General features: G+C 45.9%; 2 protein-coding genes across 3 annotated transcripts in view; one reads left to right on the top strand and one right to left on the bottom strand.

Annotated features, from left to right (window-relative positions):
- The window catches only part of CRYZL1 (crystallin zeta like 1), a 36,799-nt gene extending 30,458 nt beyond the window's left edge, over positions 1 to 6,341 (bottom strand). The window contains exon 1 of the mRNA XM_080919033.1: positions 6,288 to 6,341. The gene's annotated coding sequence lies outside the window, so the exon portion shown is untranslated. The remainder of the gene's footprint in view (positions 1 to 6,287) is intronic.
- Positions 6,342 to 7,197: 856 nt separating this feature from the next.
- Positions 7,198 to 22,518, top strand: part of ITSN1 (intersectin 1) — a gene marked incomplete at its 3' end in the record, with an annotated part of 162,665 nt that continues 147,344 nt past the window's right edge. For both annotated transcript variants that reach the window (XM_080919323.1, XM_080919324.1), the window contains exon 1: positions 7,198 to 7,314. The remainder of the gene's footprint in view (positions 7,315 to 22,518) is intronic.

Genomic DNA, 22,518 nt, shown 5'->3' with positions numbered 1-22,518 from the left:
TGAATCCAATGCAGATCCTCCCTCTCTGTACAGCCGTGCACCCCACCTGCACCCCACTGCTCCACACTCCAGGTCACCCTAGGTGGGTAGGAGTGCCCCCACCTGCTCACACTCCTAGGTCCCTTTACTTCCCCAGCCGTAGCTTCGGCACAGTAATTCCTTCCCTATGCTTTGGCATCGGTTTTGAGGCAGGGTCTTGATCTGTGTGTAGCCTTGCCTGGCCTTGAACTCTGGATTGTCCTGGTGGCCTCCTATGCACTGGGACCAAAGGTGTGCAGTACATGCCCAGTGACAGTCACCGTTACATAAATAATTCTCTGCTCCTATTTAGTCTTGACCTACTGGTGTTGCCTTTTCTCCAAGTAGAATTCCATACAAACATCTTGAGTTCAAAACAGTTCCCTTTGTAGTTCTAGAAGCCACTGTTTTCCCTGCCTGTCGAATCTTTGACATGGCCTGGGTCAATTATGTCCCAGTTTCAAAGCCCTGGAAGAGAATTCTGCACTCCCTTAACACTGTATAGGCTCAAAACTATTCTCCAAGCTCTAACATAAAGGGAAAAGAAGTTTTAAAAATACTTTCTTTTTGTTATAATTTGTGTGTGTGTGTGTGTGTGTGTGTGTGTGTGTGTGTCTTACAGGATGGCACCTGTTGTCAAGCACGACAACCCAAGTTCAGTCCTCCAATCCCCAGCTCTCCTATACTGGCCGCTGACCCGCCCGCACACGTGCATGGTACACTCTACAGGAAGTACATGCAGCTGTAATAGAAAGGTATGTCTGTGAGTGAATGTCTGTGCAGGGCAGAAGAGGATGCTGGGTCCTTGGAGCTGGAGGAGAGGCCTTGGGAGCCACCCGATGTGCTGGGAATGGAACCCAGGCCTTTCAGGAGCAGTACGCACTCTTCAGTGCTGAACTCTCTCCAGACCCTCAAAGGGGCGGCTTGGCTTATTTATCTATTTATTTCAAAAGTAAATATGAGAAAATGAAGGGCAGGAATTTGATTTACAATTTTACTCCCTTTCTGTCCCCTCATAAAAATAGAAATTCTGAGCTTTCAGTGCTAAAAGTATTGTAGAATGGCTCATAGTCAAGGCCCACATGGTTTCTCAGACACTGGCCTGGGTTAACAAAAGACTCTAATAAATTTTTTAATTTGATTAAAGGTATTTGCACATAGACAATAACTAGACATCTAATAAAAGTAGAAATTAAAGATGAGAATGTGCCCTCTCGTTTTTAAGAATGTTAAATAATTTGAATAATTATATGACTTGATAAAAACTTTAGTAAATCAAAAAGTACATTATTTATTAATTTGTTTGCAGTGCCGAGGATTGAACCCAGGGCCTCATACGTGTAATGTGAGTGTGGTACTACTGAGCACATCCCTAAAACAACAGTTAAGACTTGTTATGTGCTTCTGTTTTTGTAATAGAGTCTTCCTGTGTAGCCCAGGCTATCCTTGAACTGTAGCCGTAGCTGGCCTCAAACTCCTGATCTACCACATCTAACTTATAAAACTTTTCAGTGACATCGACTATGTTTAGAAAGGTAGGGTGAGGGGCTGAAGAGTTGGTTTAGTGATTAAGCACATGGCTGATTTTACAGAGGAACCAGGTTCAGTGCCCAGCATCCACACTGAAACTCACAACTGTCTGTGACACAGGTCACAGGGGATCTAGTGCTCTCCAAAGACACATAAAATAAAATAACACTAATCATTTAACAAAAAACTTTAAAAGGTAGGTTGGCTGGGATGTATTATGAGAAGAAGCACACAGATTACAAGCATATCACCTGAAGATGAAACTGAGGGTCATGTTAGCAATATTTTAAATGTTTACAAGCCACGTATTAAACATGCTAAAACTGCAGAAATTTAGGAAGGATGCTGACCTAAGACTCAGCAGTGCAAACAGAGGAACACCCTGACATACACTAAGCACCCAACTGCAAGTCCTGTACTTACTAAAGTCAGGGCTCTGTCAGGGGAGGGCTCCCGAGCCAGGGGGACAGGTTTCGGCTTCACTTTTGTTGTAACAGCAACAAGAAGTACACTGGCTCACCTCCTGCTACACTCAACTCCCGAAGGAGCTCATCTACTAACAACTGTACATAAACCTCTGCACATCAGCCCTTACCTACGCTTTCAGGATGGAAGTACCCTTCAAAGCCAACAGACGCATAAGTGGATGTCCATTACAGGATGGGCAGAGATGATCCGGTAGAGGTGCTATCCTGGACGTGTCATAGAAACTCTGGCACATAATGTACTGTTATAAAACTTAACAAAAAGAAATAGTGTTTTTTTTTTTTTTTTTTTTTTTTTTTTTTTTTTTTTTTCCAGATGGCGTTTCTCTATGTAGCCCTGGCTGGCCTGGAACTCACAAAGATCTGTCTGCCTCTACATCCAGAGTGCCTGGACCATCGCACACACTACCACACTTGGCAAGACTTCTTGTCATTCTTATTTATGTACATGTAACTGACTATGTGGTAGTATGCCGTGTAAGCAGTGCCTACAGAGGCCACAAGAGGGCGCTGGGTCCCCTAGGACTAGAGTTACAATGGCTGTGCTAGGAACTGAACCCAGGGTTCTCAGAAGAGCAGTCAGTGCATTTAACCACTGAGCCGTCTCTCCAACCCTCTGTAAGAATGTTTCACCTGCATGATTTAAGTGTTTACAAGACAAGGTCTATCTATGTGGCCCTAAATGACCTGATATTATGTTGACTAGGTTGGACTTGAACTTGCTAAGAGCTTCCTGTGTGCCTGACTTTAATTTGAAATTTAGAAAAAGAAAAATGAAGTTAAGTGCTCCTTATTCCTAGAAGTACTTAAATTAGCTGGATACCATTACAGGCTAGTTCCTAGTTCTAAACTTGCTACATAGCCAAGAATGACCTTGAACTCCTGTACTTTATGAGCCACCAACCGCCTACAGCTCTGTGAACATCGTCAGGTCATACTTGGCTGACTATACATACTGTGGCGCGACTCCTACATTTTCTGCACCTTGAGAATTAAAGCTTGCTAGAGAGGTGGAACAGATCTGAGTCACACACGCAGATAATATGTGTTTAGAGATGTCAAACTGTTGCTTTATCTAGTCAAGAAGTTTCCAACAGGTGCCCGGAGAGCAGGGAGGCACCCATCAAACGCCTGTTCTTTAAATCACAAAAGAAAAGTTTAATACTTTCTCCCACCCTCCTCCATGAGAACCATAGGCTATGAGGTGTATGGCTGCAGGGCTGAAGAGGTGGCTCAGTGCTGCTTAAGTGTACAGACTACTCTTCTAGAGGACTCAGGTTCAATTCCCAGCACCCACATGGGGCTCACAACCATTTATACTTCTAGTTCTAAGGGAGTCTGATGGTTTCTTTTGGCATCTGAGGGCACCCACACAAATGTGGTATATTTAAACACACACACACACACACACACACACACACACACACACACCATTGCCTAGGATTTCTTACATCTGATATTTTCCTGTCAGTATAGTACGTGGGAGTGGTTGGCTGGGAAGGTGGAAGGCCATTATCTCCAATGCTGTTATTCAACATGGCCATTTAATATGGTATGATGCAGAGCAACAGAGACTTGATCTGTCATTTACCTTTCTATATTGGGCTACCAGGGCCAAGGCGGAAACCCCGTGGTGAATGGGGCCTTTCTGTTGAGGTGGCCCGGCCACGGGACACTCCACATGGAGAGATGCGGACATCCAGACAGGTAATTGAGGATCTTCCCTATCTCTGAGCCTTTCCCCTTCATGTCTAGTAAGAAAATCTCCACCTATTAACTTTACAGCAACCTGTAAATGGTGACATCATTTGCCAATCCATGATAGGGCCCTGGGGACAAATTTAAATGTACTGAAAGTGAGAAAGGAAGTCTTTGGTGCTCCTCCCTCAGCTCGGAAGCCACTTCCCCTCTTGGGAGTTCGGTCTCTGTTGGTGTCCCAGGCTAATTCAGAAGACATGAGCTTTCCTGAGTCTCTCCTCCCGGTGGCTGCCGGGATCCTCACCTAAACTGTACTACGTTTTCCTTTGAAACTCTAATAAAAATGTCCTTGAGCTTCCGTATGGGAAAACAAAGAATTGAAAGAGCAAACAACCTCATAAAGTATATTACATAGAGATGGAAGAAAATCGCTTTGTGAAGTATTATATTTGGATATTAGTTCTCAGCTCAGTATTGTAGTAGGTCTACAAAGCCACATACAGTACAGGGCTGGGGAGACTGAGGCCAGCCAGCCTGGACCAGCCTGGACAAGCCATCAACACAGGAAGAGCTTGCCACAAATACACCCAGGAGACAGCATGTCTGCAGCCCCGGTTCTTTTTCACTGCTGTCACTAAGTTGCCTAGGCTGGCCCTGAACTCTAGTCCCCAGGGTGTGATTCCAGGCCTGCATCACTAGGGGGCAGACACTGTGACCTCAGAGTGAACCATCCTATTTTATGAGTTCTCAAGCCTTTCAAAGCCTCCTCGTGGAAGCACACAACTGAATCCAGGTTCTTCCTGGTCCACAGGCTCAGGAACCTCCTTCAGGTTTCACTTCTCTTCTTGAGAGAGCAGCATGGAGAAGTGTGAAATTACCAAAATATTTTACCACAAATATTTTGTGGTGAAGGCAGCGTTATCTTTGTTTGAGTCAGGGTCTCTCTATCAAGTCCTGGAATGTGCTCTGTGGACCACGATGGCCTTGAATTCATAGAGGCCTGACTGCCCAGTCAGGCAGCTCCATCTCAAGTTACAAAAACGTATAAAAAATGCGTATGCATAGCTGTTTTGCTTGCATATGTGGCTGCATTCTACCTGTGTGCCCCGTGCCCCTGGAGACCAGCAGAGGGCTTCTGATCCCCCGGAACGAGAGTCACACAGATGGTTGTGTGTCTGTGAGCCCTGGTCCTCTGGGAGTCACAATGCTCCTATCCGGAGCCAGCTCTCCAGTCTTGGGCTGCTTGATTTTTATATGGGGAACAGTGTTTCAAATCTGAACGTCCCATTTCCTTCCACATGCTCACACAGAAGCAGGGATGAAATTAGCTAGAAAGGTCAGTAATAATTACACACTGCAGTGGTTGATGCCTAAGATTTAGAACTCCCAGGACATAGGATCCTGCAAAAGGATGCAGGTCGCTGCAAGAACTGAGTGTGGTATACAAAGCACTCATTGCCAAAGTCGGCTTCTAATAAATATTACTTTTCCAAGTGCGTTTGTAAGCTCAGCTTTGTATCTTGAAAGTAGTTCTGAGCCCATATAACAAAGGAGCAAGGGGGTGGTCACTGGCAATCACATGATTAACAATGCTGAGTTTCTGAAATGGTCCCTTGTATCATCTGGATTTATATGGCTGCGAAGAGCCACAGGTGGTTGAGGCGTGTGCGGTTAGGATGAAGGTATGCTGTGTGGGTAACATGCACAACAGATCTGCAAGGTTTAGTATTTAAAGAATACACTGTCTCATTTAAATATCTGATTTTTTTAAGGTTGATATAGTATTTGGACAAACTGGTTTAAAAGAAACATAAAATAAATTTCATGTGGTCTCTTCACTATCCAAATGTGGCTCCCCAAGAAATCTAAAAAGCACCTAGGTGCCTAGAACATTTGTCCTGGACAGGCAATGCAAAACTCAGCTACTGTGGACTGGCTATACTTGGGAGCTTGTTTAAAATGCCCACACTCAAAATATTCTTAAAAACAAACAAACAAACAAACAAACAAACAAAAAATGCAGACCATCAGGCCCAAGTCCAGAATCAGTATCTGAGCCTAGGATAATCCTTTAGTTTGGCCAGCTCAAGGAAGCAGGCAATTCCTGACCCAAGGCCCCATTACTGCGAACACCCACCCTTGCTGGCTTTAGAAAACCCGCTTACTGGAAGAAATGCAAAGACACGGGTAAGAAGGGTGACAAGGGAAGTAGTAATGGAGACAGCATCAGAAACAGTGATAGGAGAAGCTGGGGGCGGGGAGGATTCAACCCGGGAGAAAGGCAATTCTAGACCTTTGCCTACATAAACGCGGAGAATGAAGCAAAGATCAATCTACAATCAAAACCCATGCAGGGTCTGGAACTGTCCGTCAAATCTAGTATTACCCGCCCCTTAGCGGCCTCAGCCAAGCTAGGCCTGAGCAGGAGCAGCTCTGAGGTCCGCGTGTGATGAGAAGCACCAATCTCCCCAAGGTTAGACAGCTCCTTCAGGCGTTTCTCCATCTTTCGCCCAAAGTCCTATTTCACGAGACACACATCGGTCTTTCCTGGCTCACCTGGCTCGGAGCAACCTCAACCGCCAGCACCTTCACCGCCGCCACCTTCCCAGTCCTTCTGCAGAGAGCCCGCCTTCTTGGGTCCAAACAGTTCTGCCATTGGTCAGACTGCCCGTCACTACTGCAGGATGACCGATCTGGGGGAGGCTGTGACGAACGCCATAGCAACCGAACCCGGAACTACAACTCCCAGCATCCTCCTCCCCGTAGAGAGGCGAGTCGTCGCCCCAGGGACCACCAATAAATGGGAGAAGTTGGGCGTTGCCGAGATGGGTTCCGTTTTATGTAAATTAGAGTAAAAGGCCACACCCTTCCTCATTCCAACCGTACCCCCTACCATCTTCAGTCTTTGTCTCTCTCTCGCCTTTCGCCCCCCCATGTTCTTTCTGTAAAACCTCCAATTTAGCTGAATGTATCCTAGCTACTGTCGCGCATAGAAAAGAGCAAAGCGCCAAATTGTGAAACAAAATCTCCGCACGCATAGACAAGAATCCTCTAGTTACGCCTTCATGGGACGACACAAGGGATGGGAGAAAAAAAAAAGGGGGGTACTTTTCGAACCATTTAATTGGTTTATATGGCTGCCACTCTGTACCCCTCTATTTCCTTTGGCTCTTTTTTTTTTTTTCCAGTGGGCGGAGTCATAGGGGCGAGGGGGGAAGGCGTGGTCTCCGCTGTCCGATTGGCAGGCGGTTATCCCCGCCCATCAATGGGTGGGGCGGAGGGCTGGCTGTGGGCGGAGGGGCGGCGGCGGAGGGAGATGAGGAGATAGGCGGGAGCGAGGGAGCGAAGGAACGAAGGAGGGCGAGAGGAGTGGAGCGGCGCGGGGAGGGCGCGCAGCTTGGTTGCTCCGTAGTACGGCGGCTCGCAAGGGAGCATCCCGAGCGGGCTCCGGGACGGCCGGGAGGCAGGCGGGCGGGCGGGCGGGGATGGTGTGCGCGGCTGCGGACCCTGCGTTCCTCCGCGCGGCGTGCGGGCTGCACTGATTTGTGTGAGGGGCGGCCGCGCGCACCCGCCCGGAGATGAGGTGAGGAGCTGACGCGGGCGGCCTGGCGCGCGGGCGGGGGTCGGCGATGGCCGCCCGGGGTCGGGTCCAGCGGCCGGGCGCGCGTCCCCGCGGTCGCCGTCGCCGCTCTGCCTGGTCTTTCTTATCCTCCCGGGGGCGGCGGGGCGGGCGGGCCGCGGCGGTGGCAGCCGCGGGACGGGCTCGGGCTGAATGGGCGTCCATCCTCGGGGCAGCCGCGGCCGGCGCTCCCGAGGGGGCATCGCGGCGGGCGGTCCTTCCACCGCTGACCCCTGTGCCCTCGGCCGCCGGAGGGTGGCGGGCCGGCCGGGCCTCCCAGGGATCCCGAGCTCGCGGGAGCCGCATCTCGCCGCCCGCGGGTGCCCCCGGCCTGGAGTCCCCGGCTCATCCTTTTTCTCTAGCGCCTGCTTGGAATACCCTGTCAAGTGAAGGGCGGTCAATGCGGTTCGGGAAGTGGTGCGGCCGGGGCTGGCTCTGATGGCATTTAACAGAAAGCGGCTCCCCTTGCAGCGGTCGCGCGTCCCCTGGTTGGCCGCTTCGCCCTTCTTGAGCACGCACTGACTCGGTGTCTGCTGTGGACCCAGGGCACAATTGCAGTCCCTTCTTGGGGGCCGGGGGGGGGGGGGGGACCAGGAAATGCAATCCGGATTCCCAGAAAAAAAGAAAAGCAAGGAGGAGCTGGCTGGACCTCCCTTCACTTCTGTTTGCCTTTGGTTTGGAAGACAACTTCGCTGATTCTCTTGCCTATGAGCATTCTATTGTTGTGATTCAGACTAGAGGCTTTGCTTTTTTGAAGGAGTAGATTAGTGGCTTCTTGCTGCAGCTTAAGGGTGTAGAGGTATTTGGTAGCATCTTGAATGTGAGAGTTTGAGACTTTGCTCTCATCACTGTTATTGGAAAAACAGAACCAACCTGGAAATGTAAGTGCATGCAGACTCCGGCCAGATGCGGTTCTTTTGTGCTTGTCTGTTGGTATCTTTCTCTTGGTACTTCGTGGTCAGAAACACAGAGGATAAGGAAAGAGAGTCAGATAAACCGCATAGACAGTGAAGGCATAGGAACAAAATGCCTGTAGAAAAATATCAGTTCTGTTTTCAGGGAGGCCGGTTTACTAATCCCGCTGAATTGATGAAGAGAAAGGCTTGCTCATGGATTCTGTGGCGAACAGGATGTGAGGGCAGGAGCTAGGGCCAGGAGCCCTCAGGCCAGCTGCTTGGCAGGGCACTTCTCTAAATGCTCTTAACTGGAGGAATGTATTTATTTGTTGGGATACTTTTATTTTTAGAAGATGTTAACGGTGGAGAGTGCAGAGGTTTCAACAACTATGGTTGCCATTTTTGTTACTGAACATTTTTAAATGTTTTGTAAGTGTGGGTTTCCTTATAACTTGAGAACTTTTTTAAGAAGCTGCATCTTTCTGTAGGAGACATGTAAAGAACTCGGGTAAATATAAAGAATTTCAATTAAGAAGTGAAGGACACTGATTTGGTGACAGGCATAGATATTTCATTACACTTTTAAGTAGCCACAGTAAGGAGTCTTTCTGAAAGTACATGTTTTAAAAAATGGTTTTTACTTTAAAAAAAGAAGAAGAAAACCAAAGTGTCTGTTATTGAAATTGCTGAGGATCGTGGTACCGCCACAAAAGTATTATTATTCTGCCTGAGTAAGAGAGGAAATGAGCACATTTTTAATGCACTTTGGAACCCTGTGGATTGTTCAGATGCTGAGCGTTGTGAAATAGGGCATAAAATGAGTGGTGTCAAGTTAGTTCTCCGAAATGTTTGTCCCATGGCATTTTTTTTCTTTTCTGTTTCTTTTGCTGTTAACTAGCAATTTCCTTTTTCTCTGGGCATTCTTTATCTTTCCCCCAAATACCTAGATTGAGGCATACCCTTAAAACACTTGGAAGAGATTAAAAGGGAGACCCTGGTAAATTCCTCTGCCCATGCCTTTTCTCTTTGGTGACTGAAGCTGGACTTGGAAAATGCTGAGTGTGTGGCCTAGCACCTAGCTATGCCCCCAGCCTTACATTCATCCTTGTGTGTGGTGCTGGCGTTTGAACCTGGAGCCTGTGGGGCTATGCAGATGCTACAGTCTCTAGTCTCTGGTCCTTTTAATTTGCTAAACTTGTGACTTTTAGAAAATTAATTATGTGAGTCTTGGGTTTATGTCAGACACTTCTTTTTAGTGACTCTCTCCTGAATGGCTCCATCTGAATCTGGCATTCAGATATCTTCACATCAGCTTAGCGGGTTTCTGTCTCTCCACCTCAGTCAGACAATGGGAAGTAGTCAGTATTCTCAGCACAGTTTCCAGGAATTTCTCCAGGCCAGCAAATTTGGAGGAACTTGGCAGCGTGCTTTTTTTCTTACTGAGTGTCTCCTAAGACTGTCTCTGAAGTGGATAGTAAGCTTTTCAAGTGGCAGAAGTTTTACATGTTGTGATAAATGCTTCAGAAGAGCAGAGTTGGCTGTGGTCTGCCTAGAAACTAAGCTAGTGCCCTTGGGTTTGCAGAGTGAACGGGTGAACCACATTGCAGCGATCCTGGTGTTTAAAGTCTTAGCCTGCCTAGTCAGAGTAGTCACAAACACCGTGTCCTAGTCGGTTCCTCTAAGCTTGACTAGCATTGAATGTACAGTCTGGAATGTGCTGGAAGGATGTCTCTAAGGACTCAAAGTTTAATGTAGTATCTAATAATTTCACATATCATTTTATAAATCTAGAAAATATGGACAATAGGTATGCTTTCCAATTTGACTTTCATGATATATGATCTTTTCTCCCCCTTTAGAGTCTACCACAGGGCCCTGTAAATTACAGATTTTATGCGATGCTAAACTCTGGAGAACATGGGATGTCATCACATATTGTTAATGACTTAGATGTAGTTACCAAACCACTTAATACCTCAATTTTCTTTGTTAAAAATGGGAACCATGGTAGTGGAGTTTGCATATCTTTAAGTAGTCCAGGCTTGCCTCTAAATGCTAGGATTTTAAGCATGTGCCACCCCGTGACCTACACTTAAACACAGTCAGTTATTAAGTAGTAGCTCACATTGATGGAAAGAATTGGGCTGTATAATATACACAATTTGAAAGCTAACACGATTTCTGTACTGCTTTACTTTGTGGTCACAAGTGGAAACTCACTGTTTTGTAAAGGAAGTCTCTCAATGATTTCTTGGTATTAAATAATGTATACTTTACTCAATAAGCTACAGGAATTATACATATAAGTACAAAATAAGTTTCATGGTCACTTTCATCTTAATTGTATTACTTTAGAATAAACCTCAATTTATAGTGAGTAGCTAATGGCCTTTGTATTAAAAAAAATCACAGAAATTGAAATACAGAAAAGTAGATGTGAGGAAACTATGAAATACCCAGAAATCCATGACCCGAGTTATACATGCTAGATCACTTTTGTGTGTGCATATGGCTGTTTGTACAACTTTGGGTACAAAATGGGATCTTGCTGTGCATGTGTTTCCCTCCTCCCCTTTTTTCTCTTCCTCTTCTTCCTTCTTCAATGTTCTTTCTAGCCTTGGCTATCCAGGAGTTTACTAGATTGAACAGGCTGGCCAGTTTACCACTCTTTGCCTAAAAGGGACAGTTTAAAACATACAGACTCCCCACATCCCCCACATATACACATGTGGACTTGAATCAGGCTCTCCTCATACAGGGCCTCTACCATTGAGCCATTTTTTCAGTTTGTTTTCTTTTCTTTCCATTCTCTTTGTCTCTGTCTCAGGGAGAGGGAGAGAGCATGTCTCACTGCTGTGACCAGGCTAGCACCAATCTTTCGGAGACCCTCTGGCCTCTGCTCACCTGGTACTGGAATTCAAGCATGCACCAACCACCATACATTTATTTTTTAACTTGTTTTCTCAACATCTTAAAAAAAAATCCTTCCACGTCTATAATATCAATTTAATAGCTAGATAATATATCACTTCACAGATCTTTGAGAATATGGACAATTTATTAGATATTAGTGTGTCACTTTTTCTACCCTTGCTCTCAGTATCCCTGCAATGACTGGCTCTCCCTAATAGAATCTCTTTGAAATTTTATTAACTTTCAAAAATTTTTATGTAAATGGGTGTTTTGTCTGCATATATTTTTCTAAACCCCGTGTATTGCCATGGTGATGCCCATGGAGGCCAGAAAGGGGCATTGGGTCCCCTGGAACTGGAGTCACTCATGGTTGTAAGCCACCGTGTGGGTGCTAGGGATTGAACCCTGGTCCTCTGGAAGAGTGGAGTCCCCCATGTGCATTTAAGATTGTTTTTCCCCTTTTAGATATGTTTCTAGGGAGGTTGCTTTGTGGATAAAGCACGTTCTTTTCAAGCACGAGGAACTGAGTTTGGATACCCAGAGCCTACACAAAGCTGGGGCTGGTGACATGGGGAGGAAGCATTACAGGGTAGAGGCCAGCCTTAACCCCAGGGGCATGAGGATGGAAGATCATTGGGGTCGGCTGGCTAGAGCAGCTCCAGTTTCAGCAGTAGACTGTCTCACCTGAGGCAGAAGAGCAACTGAGGGAAAGACTTCCCCATGCCAACCACGTGTGGCCACACAAGCAAATGTATTTCACACACAGGTGCTCACACATACATACAACAAAGAGATTACAGAGTCACAGGCTATGCTAAAGTCTTTTTCTTTTTTTAACTCTATTTAGTCTTTCACGGTTTCAGACACATGTAGTATGTCTGATTCCCTCCTTACCCCCGTTGTCCTCCCTGGTCTCCCTGCTCCTCATCCCAACAAGTCCTGCTCCAGCCTGTATGTATGTCTTTCTTTCTTGGATGGGGATGCAGGGAGCACAGGTCCACTGCATTTAATTCATGTTGCTAGCATGAGTGTGGGTGGGAGGTTATGGGCAGCGTACCCGTGGCTGTGCCACTGAGGAATGAGTCTCCTTTCAACCATTAGCTTGTCAGTCACTCAGGGAGACATGGGGTTTATGAATCCCTCCTCTCTCCATGATGGAATGCTGATGGCTCCAGTCTTGTGCAAGTAACTTCTGTTGCTGGGAGTTTGTGGGGACAACAACCATGTCCTGTCCAAAGGAAGCCTTTTACGGCATTCCTTCCCACCTTCTGGCTCTAATAGTCCCTCTTCCCTGTAATGTTTCCCGAGCTTTGAGGGGGTGACAGATGTCCCGTTAGAGGCCTGAGCACTTGACAGTCACACAGTACCTTGATCAGTTTTGAACCTGTGTTACTGTGACTCACAGCAAAAAAGAGGCTTCTCTGTTCAAGACTCAGGTGGTACTGTGCATGGGCTTATAAAGTTTAAAGATCTGCAGTGTGTATTTCCAGTTTGCAGTTAAAAAACGTCACAGCAGCTTGCACTCGTGGTGTGGCAGTTCCAGCCCGTGCTTCCCTTTGGAGCGACTTAGGCAGTAGGAAACAGTCCTGTTTATAGCAAGAGAGTGGCTTGTTGCAGCAGGGTATAAGTCGGCACATCCATGTGCCTGTAACAGTAGCAGCTGGCATTAAGTCCTTTTGCAGCATGTCTATGCAGTAACTTACCTAACCTTCATAAACTCTGTGAATATGTCTTGGAAACTGAAAAGTTAAGTAGCTTAGCTAACAAGCAGCTTGGGAAACTTTTCAGGGCCTGAAACTCTTGGCCTGTTTTGTAGACACATTTTATGAGTTTTCCCCCCAATTCTTGATATCTGTTTAGAGATTTCTTAACAAGCAGTACTGTGTGTAGGAGTTAGGTGGGCCGGGGGACGTCGTTTGATCTCTCCCTTGGGCTGTCCAGGTAAGCTGGCTCTAGGTAACCAACTGCCTGGCAGTCATCTCCCATCTTCTAGTTCCCAGAGTTTCCTAAAAGTGCCATGTGTGGAAAACAGGAATAGTGCAACAGAGAAGGACAGTAAGACTTGAAAGCACAGCTTTTCTTGGTGACTTGTGTGGACTGTAGCGGTGTGACAAGGGAGTCAACTGGAGCCTATCCATTTTTACACTGGCCAGGTTAGAGATTTGAAGCGGCTGTATAAGCTTCAGCACTGCCAAGATGTTACTGGTCCACTAATAGAGCCTTAAAAAATGAAACACAAGTCTTGTGTTACTAAATGTGACAATGGGTTGCTGTTAAATGTTGTTACTGAAACAAAGTTTGTAGCTACCTAACAAGCTGAATTTGAAACAAATTAACCTTTTTGAATTCATCCTCTTTCACCCTTTTCCTGGTAGAATTCATGATAAGTAACTTGTCTTCCTAACCTATTGTCTAGACAGTATGTTGGTGAAACCATCCTGTCCTTTGTCCCCTGGCCTGAGTTTATCTATGCTTCCTGACAAAGTGGGACAGCCAGGGTTTAGTTTTCAGCTGACCAGCAAACCCTATCTCACAGTCGCACAGCATGGGCTCCTGGAGACTATCTGGAAGAGGAAGAGGTACCCAGTGCTCTTTACCCTTCCCTGAGAGGTAGAATCAGGAGTAGAACTCAAGGATGTGGCTGGATTTTAGGTTCAACTGAACTAGGATGTGAAAGTAACAAGGTCATAGCAAGTGGCCAAGTTTTATCCTCAGTGGCTAAAATACTTCTGCTAAACTTTTGGCTTGCTTGCTCTTGAGGTTTTTTGTTTTGTTTTGTTTTGTTTTCTGATGGCATGACTTTGTAAGAAGTAGACACTATGCATGGGGTCACTGGCCTTTAATGTCGTGTACTGAGGAAGACACTGACTTAGAATAAAGACATGGAAACAAAATGCAGGGGAGCCATTCAGTGTACATGTGCCTATGTTTTGCCTCTATATATTCAGGGCTATTTATTTCCAGTGAAAACCTTTGTTTGTTTGTGTTTGTTTTGAGAAAGGATCTCACTGTAGCACAGGCTAGCCCAGCCTGCCTCTGAGCTTGTGATTATCATTGGCTCTGGCCTCAAACATGGCGGAACTACAAGCCCAGCTCCAACATAAATTTCCTGAGTGAATTTGTTGTTATGAGGCCTTGTGTTATATACAGGTGACATTTGATAAATTAAGAGCAGTGACTGTGTTTGCACAGCATTCCTGTAAATCATCTGTCATAAGGGCTTATGCACTGGGCATCCAATGTTTTATAAAAACCCACTTACTTCTTTAAATTCAAGAGAGCAGATTGCAATTAGCAGTAGCCAGTGGGGAGTAGTATTTATTTTTGTGTCTGTTCAAACATAATTGTTCTTTTAATATTCTTTAAATGATTAGAGAAATTGGGGGTGTTATTAGGATGCCAACTGCACAAGAGCAAGGAGCATCATGGGTGTTGTTCTTGGACTTATCTCCATGTCCTAGACCAGTGCCCACCACATGGAGGCCCTCAGCAGCCATTTGTCAGTGTGTGGCTTGGAATGGCTGGACAAGTGCCTTGAGACAGGGAAAAGGTGGAAGAGAGAGGGCTGCTGTGGTTTGGATTCCCCAGGAGGTAGGAAACAAACTAGCAGTTCCTGTGGTTTGCTTCTTTGTAAAGGGAGCTCATCCTGCAGGTTGGGTGATTTGAGGGAGAATAAGGGAATTACTGAATCAGCTCCACTTAGTTACTTTTGGCCTTGTACTTTATCTTTCTGGTGAGAATAATGACGTTGACTCTTGGATCTCAGATTGTGTGAGATAATTGGGTTGTATAAGCTTTTTGAAGTTCTGTGAGGAGAGTCCCGTAAGATCCTGGTTGAAGTGTCCAGTCAGATGCCTTGACTGTGGTGGTGTGAGAGCAACGTGTGTTCGGTAGAAACCGCATGTGGAATTGAGATCTGCCGTCTTCCTGGGCTGGTCTAAGATGCTCCTGACTGGCTCACAGGCAGGACAGCTAACTCCCCAGTGTGCTGCGTTACCAAGCAGTGGCATTTGATACATTCCAAGCTTTGGATGCATTTACCACTTTGGATCTTTCCAGTTTATAATGAATCTATTGGGAGATAACCCCATTTTCACTTCAGGAACATCTGTACTGTTGGTCTAAGGTGGTGTACAGCTGTAATTCCAGTACTCTGGAGGCTAAGGCTAGGCTAAAATGTGAGTTCTAGGTTAGCAAGTGCCATACAGTGAGAAACAAACAAAAAAAAAAAAAAATCTAAATGAACAAATAACCATCTAGAAAATCAAAGCTAAACAAAAAGGCATTGTAAGACGAAAGTCAGTAGTCATTTAATACCATAAATGTTACAGTACTTGAGGTTGTGGATGTAGATTTCTGAGGGAAAATTTTACCTGCTTTGCAGAGAAAACAAAAACAAAAGAACCTTTAAATGCACAGAAATGGATCCTTAAAAATTGCTGTTTTGTGAGTTGAGTGTTCATGGATGCTGTTGTCTATGAAGATGATCTGTTTTGCACATGTGTGGCTGCCTATCCAATCTGTAGTGCTGTTAATTAGTGTCACAGGAAGGACAACCCTACAGTAATTGTAACCTTGCATTTCCTTTTAGTTCAGTTAATTTTAAAGCGCAGTCATTATGTGTTATCTGGAGTTGTTTTGATCGCACCAGTTGAAATGATATTATAGTTGTGAATCGGTAATTTAAAAAAATAACATGGTTTTCTTACTACAAAAGCAATGCATGCTTATTTAAGAAATCTTAAAAATATAAATAAGGCAAAAATACCAAAAGGCTTCAGAGAGTCTCAGCTTCCAGTGCTGTCGGTAGAGAACCCAGTGAAGGTTGTGCAGGTGTCCAGTGTGCTGTTGCTCCGCCTGGGAGCGCCAGCTGTAGTCCTGTCAGTGGGGCAGCCTCAGGACACTCAGTCCTCTGAACTAGCGTAGAGACACGGAGTTGATGTGAACTCTCATCGTCGCTAACACTGGCAAGTCAAGGTTCACGTGAGAGCTGAAGTCTATGCTTGGTGCCTTGCCTGCTTGTCTCTGGAGGACAGAGGGTTTACCAGTGTTCAGCCAACACATGGGGAAAACGTCAGCTTTTGTGGGGTGTGCTTGCAAGTCACTCACTTGTTGCAGGCACAACACTTTATCACAGTTTGCTCTGTAATAAAGACCAGGGACCTCGGACAGAAAGAATCGGAACTGCAGTTCATCAGTTTTAACCTTTTTTTCTTTATTATAAAAGAAAATTAAAATTGTGTGTGTGTGTGTGTGTGTGTGTGTGTGTGTGTGTGTGTTATATGCAGGCTGTGTGCACAGGTCAAAGGAGGATGGGACTTACTCTCACTCTTGCTCTTCCACATTATTCTCTTTAGTCAGGGTCTCTTGCTGAGCCTAGAGCTGTGCTGGTGGCCAGGAAGCCCAGTGAACCTCCTGTTTCTGTTTCCAGTAGTACTGGGGTCACAGGCACATGGAGCCCCACTTCATTCTGCTTCTTATGTGGATTCTGGGCATTTGAACTCAGGTCTTTATGCTGTGTGTAGTAAGTGCTTTTATCTACTTAGCCATAGCCCAGCCTCAAGTAGAACTGCTTCTATCACTGAGTGCTCTTAGCTGCTCCCAGCCCTCAATTTGGTTTTACTTTCATTCATTCATTCATTCACTATACATCTTAATCTCTGCCCCCCCATCTTCTCCTCACACAGTCCCTCCCTCATTCCCCTTCTCTGGGAAGGGTGGATCTCCCTTAGGTCTCTTCCCCATCCTGGGACATCTAGTCTCTGCAGGACTAGGTGCATCCTCACCCACTGAGGCCAACAAGGCAGCCCAATTAGGGCACTGATTTCATAGACAGGTGACAGCTTTAGGGACAGTCACGGTTTCAGTTGTTTGGGACCCACATGAAGACTGAGCTGCACATCTGCTACATATGTATGGCCTAGGTCCAGCCCATGTGTAGTCTTGTACCTGGAGATGGGAAGAGGAGGTAGTGACTGGCCATTCCCTTTCCCACGGCTAGATGCTGCGCTGGCTTGTTTCCTCTTGAGGGTTTGTTCCATTCCTTCATGCCCGTTCCTTCTGCAGAGCCAGACCATGCCCTGCTTGACTGCCGTGTTGTACCAGGTGGTGTGACAGTCAAGGACAGTAGCAGCGACAGGGTTTCTGTCCTTACTCTATTTATATTCCAGTGGGGCAGATGAACAAGAAAACACATAAATAATTGATTCCCAGCTGTTGCAGGGTCTGAAAAGAGATGCTCACCAAGACCTAATATTGGTGACCCCCGCCATGGGCCTTCTGAGGTGCAGATAGGCACTAATCGGGGAAAGCAGAGATTGTTTCCCAGCTGAGGAATCAGCACATTCTGTGGCTTGAAGGAGCACAGTATCTTTGACAAGAAAGTCACAGTCACTGATGGGAGGCCTAGGGCCTGACTGCAGAGGGCTGTTCCTCCATTGTGGTGATGCTCGTCTTGTGTGCCTTCCCTGTCCTGGTCTTAGCTGTGCCTTCCTGGCTCTGTTCCCTGGGATTCTTATCTCTAATCTTCCTTTTGAGCGTAGTTATACCAAGTGCCTCAGACTGGAGGCTGATTTAGAGGAGCTGTCCTCATAGCCAGGGGCCGGTGGGGTTGAAGTTTTCACCCTCCAGCATCTCTGAGGAGAAACTGTGGAAGTTGAGTACAGTCACTGTGACTTGACTATTAGTTACGATAGGTTCCAGAAGGGCACTGAGGATTGCCGCTGGGGCGGGGGGTGCACCTGCATTCCCAGAGGGTGCGCTGGAGCTCTTCCCTACCCATACCTTTGCAGTGGGCTGCGCTTGCAGATGGAATGATTTTCTGAGTCACCGAGCTGTAAGGGGCAATTAGGAACCTCTTCTGTGTTGTAGAAGTGATGGGAACTTGGGCCTACATGTGACGGGAGGCTGGTGTGTGAGGTGGGAGCAGTCTTTTTGGGACTGAGGCCTTAACTTGTAGGCCACACTAGCTCTGATGGGTGGTTCACAACTATCTGTAACTCCAGTTCTAGGTACCTAATGCCTTTAGATGTTTAAGGGACCAGCACACATGTGCACACATATGCATTTGAGCAGAACACTCATATACATAAATAAGTCTAGAGAAATTTAGAAATCATTCCCCTGTGTATGTGAACTGGGTTTTGTGTGTGCCATAGAAAGTGTAAGAAGCCAAGGGCAGCTTTTAGGGGTCACTTCTCTCCTTGCACCCTGACTTGTCAACTTATCAAGCTCTTTACTGCCTGAGACATGTGAGCAGTCTCTGTGTGCCTGTGAGTGCGCTGCTCCGAGGCCTTCTCTCCCTTGGAGCTGGTCACAGGCAGTGCTGAGCCGCCCATGGTGGGTGCTGGGACTTAAGTCTTTAAGAGCAGTGAGTGGTCTTAACTGCTCAGCCTTCTCAGCAGCCCCGCTCATTTTTTTCTTTATAGATTTTTAAATGGATCTTAAGGATTTAGCTCAAGTACTTGTTCTGGCAAGGTGGGTATTTACCAAATAAGCACCCTCACCCCTTTTCCTGTCAGGGTCAGGCCACTCCATCCTTTAGAAACCACCCGTCAAATAATTAAGTCAGAATAACAGACTCTTCTATTGTCATTAAAACTAATAAGAATTATATTCAGTGAAAAGCTAGGCAGTTAGTTCAGTCATTGGTGAAGTGACTGTGTGGTTTTGCTCAAAGCATCATGGCTCTCTGCATTGATGTAGTGCTTTTTAAAAGCGCAGCCCTGAGTTCTGAATGGATATGCAAGACCAAGACTTAATGAGTAGAATGTTTCAGAATTCAAGAGTGTTCTCATGTGAGCATGACTTTAAAACATTGAAGCGCACCTTGCCCTGCTGCACGCTAAATACAGAGACGTAGAAAATAATGTTTCAGCAGTATCTTCACAATCACCTTGGTCTTCACTTCTGCAAGGATTTTGGGACACTGTGGAGTCCACTTGTCGCATGTTGAGAATCATTGCTACACACAGACGGCCTTCTCTGTCTCTGCTCTAGTTTCCTGCTCACCGTCTCTAACTCAGAATTCCACTTCTAATAGCTGCACTTAAAAAAAATGCCCTTTTGTCTTTTTCTCCTCCCTCCCTCTCTCCCTTCTTCTCTCCCTCCTTCCCTCTCCCCCCCCCATCTTTCTGTTGTTATTGGCTGCATAGGGTATTGAATCCAGGGTTTGCATGTGCCAGGCAAGCACTCTGTACTGAGCTGTGTCCTTAGGCTTCTTGTCCTAGTGAGTTCCTTGAACTACTTCCTTTGGCTGTTCCAGCTCTGCACCACATCTTGAGAGCCTGTGCCATTAAAAAGAACTTAAATCATGTATTCTTGCACAATTTCATACATGCCAACAAATGCCTGCTCATAGTCCCCCAGCCCCTCCTCCTCACTCCCCCAGGCACTCCCGAACACACCCACCTCCCTACTTCACATCCTCTGATCATTTTTTTTTTTTTTTTGTTAAAAAAGCACCTGGTGCCCCGATTTTGTTGACTTGTTCTTGTGCAGGTAGCAGCTGTAGAGACTTCAGGGAAGACAGCATTTCATAGTATTTCCCTCATGCTATGGCTCTTAAATGTTTCTGTCCTTTTCTGTGATGTTCTCTGAAGCTATGGGCAGGGGGTTCTTCCAGATGCTGGGATTAAAGGTGTGTGTCACCACACCCAGAGACTGAGAGGCATTTCTTATGCCAACTACAGTACATGATATCGTCTAGATTCTGGGTTTTCTGCTACCAAGTCCATCAGGTAAGTGAGGCCTTAGGTAAGGAATGGAGGGACTGCGACTGTGGAGGGTGTGTTAGAAGGACTTCTACTGTCCCTAACCCTCACTCCCCAAGAATGTACTGCACCCCCACATATAGCTTATGCACTTTTCATTTCTCATCATTCTATGAGACGGAGTGTCCTGTGTTACAGGTGAGGACCAAATAGACTTTATGAGGAAAAACAAAACGAAACACAATTATTTACTTAAGTTACTTACTGAAATTATAGCACTATAATACTATGAAACCAGACTTGATATAAATGTACTTTTGTCAGTGTAAATACACTTGAGGGCTTTAGCCGACCTGAGTTCTAGAAGAAACAGAAAATGTGTGGAAGTCATAGCTTACAAATGGCGAGGAGTTCCTTCACCTGAGAAGCCCGAGACGTGTGGGCACTTGGAGAGCTAGGTGCCCCTGACATGCCTGTGCATCCTGCTCAGAAAATGAACTAAACTCTAGCTTCATGTTCCAATTGGCTTTATCTGCAGTGCATTTCCTTTAAGGTTTCTTCTTAAAAAGTACACTCGCCTTGAGAGATTCTGTTGTCAAAGCCATTACTGATCTGAAATTGTAAGTTTTGGGGTTTTGTTAGATGGGCCTTTGGTCTCTAGCTTGGCTGGCACCTGGAACCTTTTAAGATTGTTTCTGGGACATAGATGGGTTGATCTTGGTGGTACTATTGAGTGTGACATCCTGAATAGTCTTTTGTTTGGTTAGGTGCGTGTGTGAAAGAGAGGGGGGAAGAGTTGAGTAAAGGAACTGCTTCTAAAACCAACAGTTTGCTTAAAGGATTTGTACAGACCGGTGCTGGCCCCTGTAATGACAGCCTGCAATATGGCTATGGTATTTTCCCAGACAGACCTAGTTTCAGTCGATGGGCAAAGCATGTTAGCGCTTCAAGCTGGAGGGGTGGGGGAGGCAGAGTGAAGGACCTGCAGCTCCTTTGCAGCCGCGGTGCTGTGTCTCCACCTCACCCACAGGACTGACTCGGTCTGCGCAGAGCCTGTGTGGGAAGCACTGCAGGAGACATGACAGTCCTGCCACTACTTCAATAGGTGCCTGCAGTGTGGGCTTTAAGACAACAATGGGAGGCACTGTGTAGTTTTTACTTGCAAACAGATTGTCAGACCTCACATTCCTCCTCAGCTGTTCACTACCTGGAGGAATTTCCTTTTCCTTTAAGCCTGGATTTAAGAAGAGGCCCCTCCGAATGGTAGGCTTAAAGTGTTCCATTAACTCAGAGTAACTGGACTTAGTGCTTGCAAGTCAACATTAAAAAGACAAACAGCTCAATTAAAGATGGGGAAAGCTATGAATAGGCATTTTTCCAAAGAAAATAAACGAAGGGTCGACAAACACAGGAAAGATGCACCACGAGATGGAAACAAGATTCCTCTTCACACTAGGACGGCCACTGTTTAAATAACAAAACAAAGGTGAGGTGCCGAGTGCTGCCTAGGATGCCAGCAAAGCAGACTCCTCAGGGCTGTTGGTTGGAGTGTCAGCGTTCCACCGCTCTGGAAAGCAGGCGCTGCTTGTCAGCAGTGAAATGCGGTGTTATCAGATGGCCCTGCAAATGCATTCCTACACACACAGGCAGCAGAAGAGAAAGCAGCTTTCACACGGAAGTGAGCATCCACGCAGCACTATGTTGGGGCTCCCCCCGGGTTCTGGTGAGTTCTATGTATACTACACCATTCATTATTCAATAAAGGACAGAAATGTAACATGACACTTATTCCTAGCTCACTGTAGTTCTGATTTTCCTAAAATAACTTATTTAAACCTTATTTTGGGTCATTTTACGAAATCATTCTCAGTTCAAAATACTTCACAATTCTTGTCTTGTAACCCTAGAAAAGATGGGAAAAGAAAGTAAGCTGTGAAGGTTTTGACATCTGCTCTTAGTGCTAAGGCGTAGCAATGCAGACTGGCTCCCCGGAAGCAGACTGACTGCTCGCCTTGCTTCAGACCAGTGCTTACTGCTACACTCGAGTTTACCAAGTACGCAGACAGTGTAAGTGCTGGTGTGTGTCTGTTTGCTTTGGTTTTACCAAATTGTCTAAGGTAAGCTCTTTGGGATCACCAGTCTATGAAAACAGAAGGCCAGATGATTCTATTACTGCTCAGGAGTTATTAGATTTGCAACCCAGGTATTCTTTTCAGGACATAATAGTTTCCTGTGTAGTCAAAGGATCTTGGTTATTGGTAAACGCCTTTCAAACTTGAACACATTTTACACTAACTTTTTCGTAGTTAGTTCCCCAAACTTTTAAAGCGTGTAATATAAAGTATGATAATGACAACTAATATTTACTCTTTTTCACGCCTAGGCACTATTCTAGATAATTCTGTGGATAATCTTCCCCCAAATGGCAGAACAGATACTGCCACTTTCATTTTATATCCAGGGCACAACATAGTTGAGTAGCTCACCTCTAGTGCCGCAGCTGGTAGGTGGCACACATGGCCTTTGGACCCACAATGTCTGCCCAGTTAGCACTAGGGTGTGTGTTTTTTCTTACAAACATTGCCTAATGCAGCCCTCGGGCAGTGTCTGTATGGCATTTCTACTTGCAAAGCCCACCCCTTACCTTA

This window comes from Micromys minutus (genome assembly GCF_963924665.1).
Source record: "Micromys minutus genome assembly, chromosome: 7".
NCBI lineage: Eukaryota > Metazoa > Chordata > Mammalia > Rodentia > Muridae > Micromys > Micromys minutus.
This window is presented reverse-complemented; position numbering and strand designations above follow the sequence as displayed.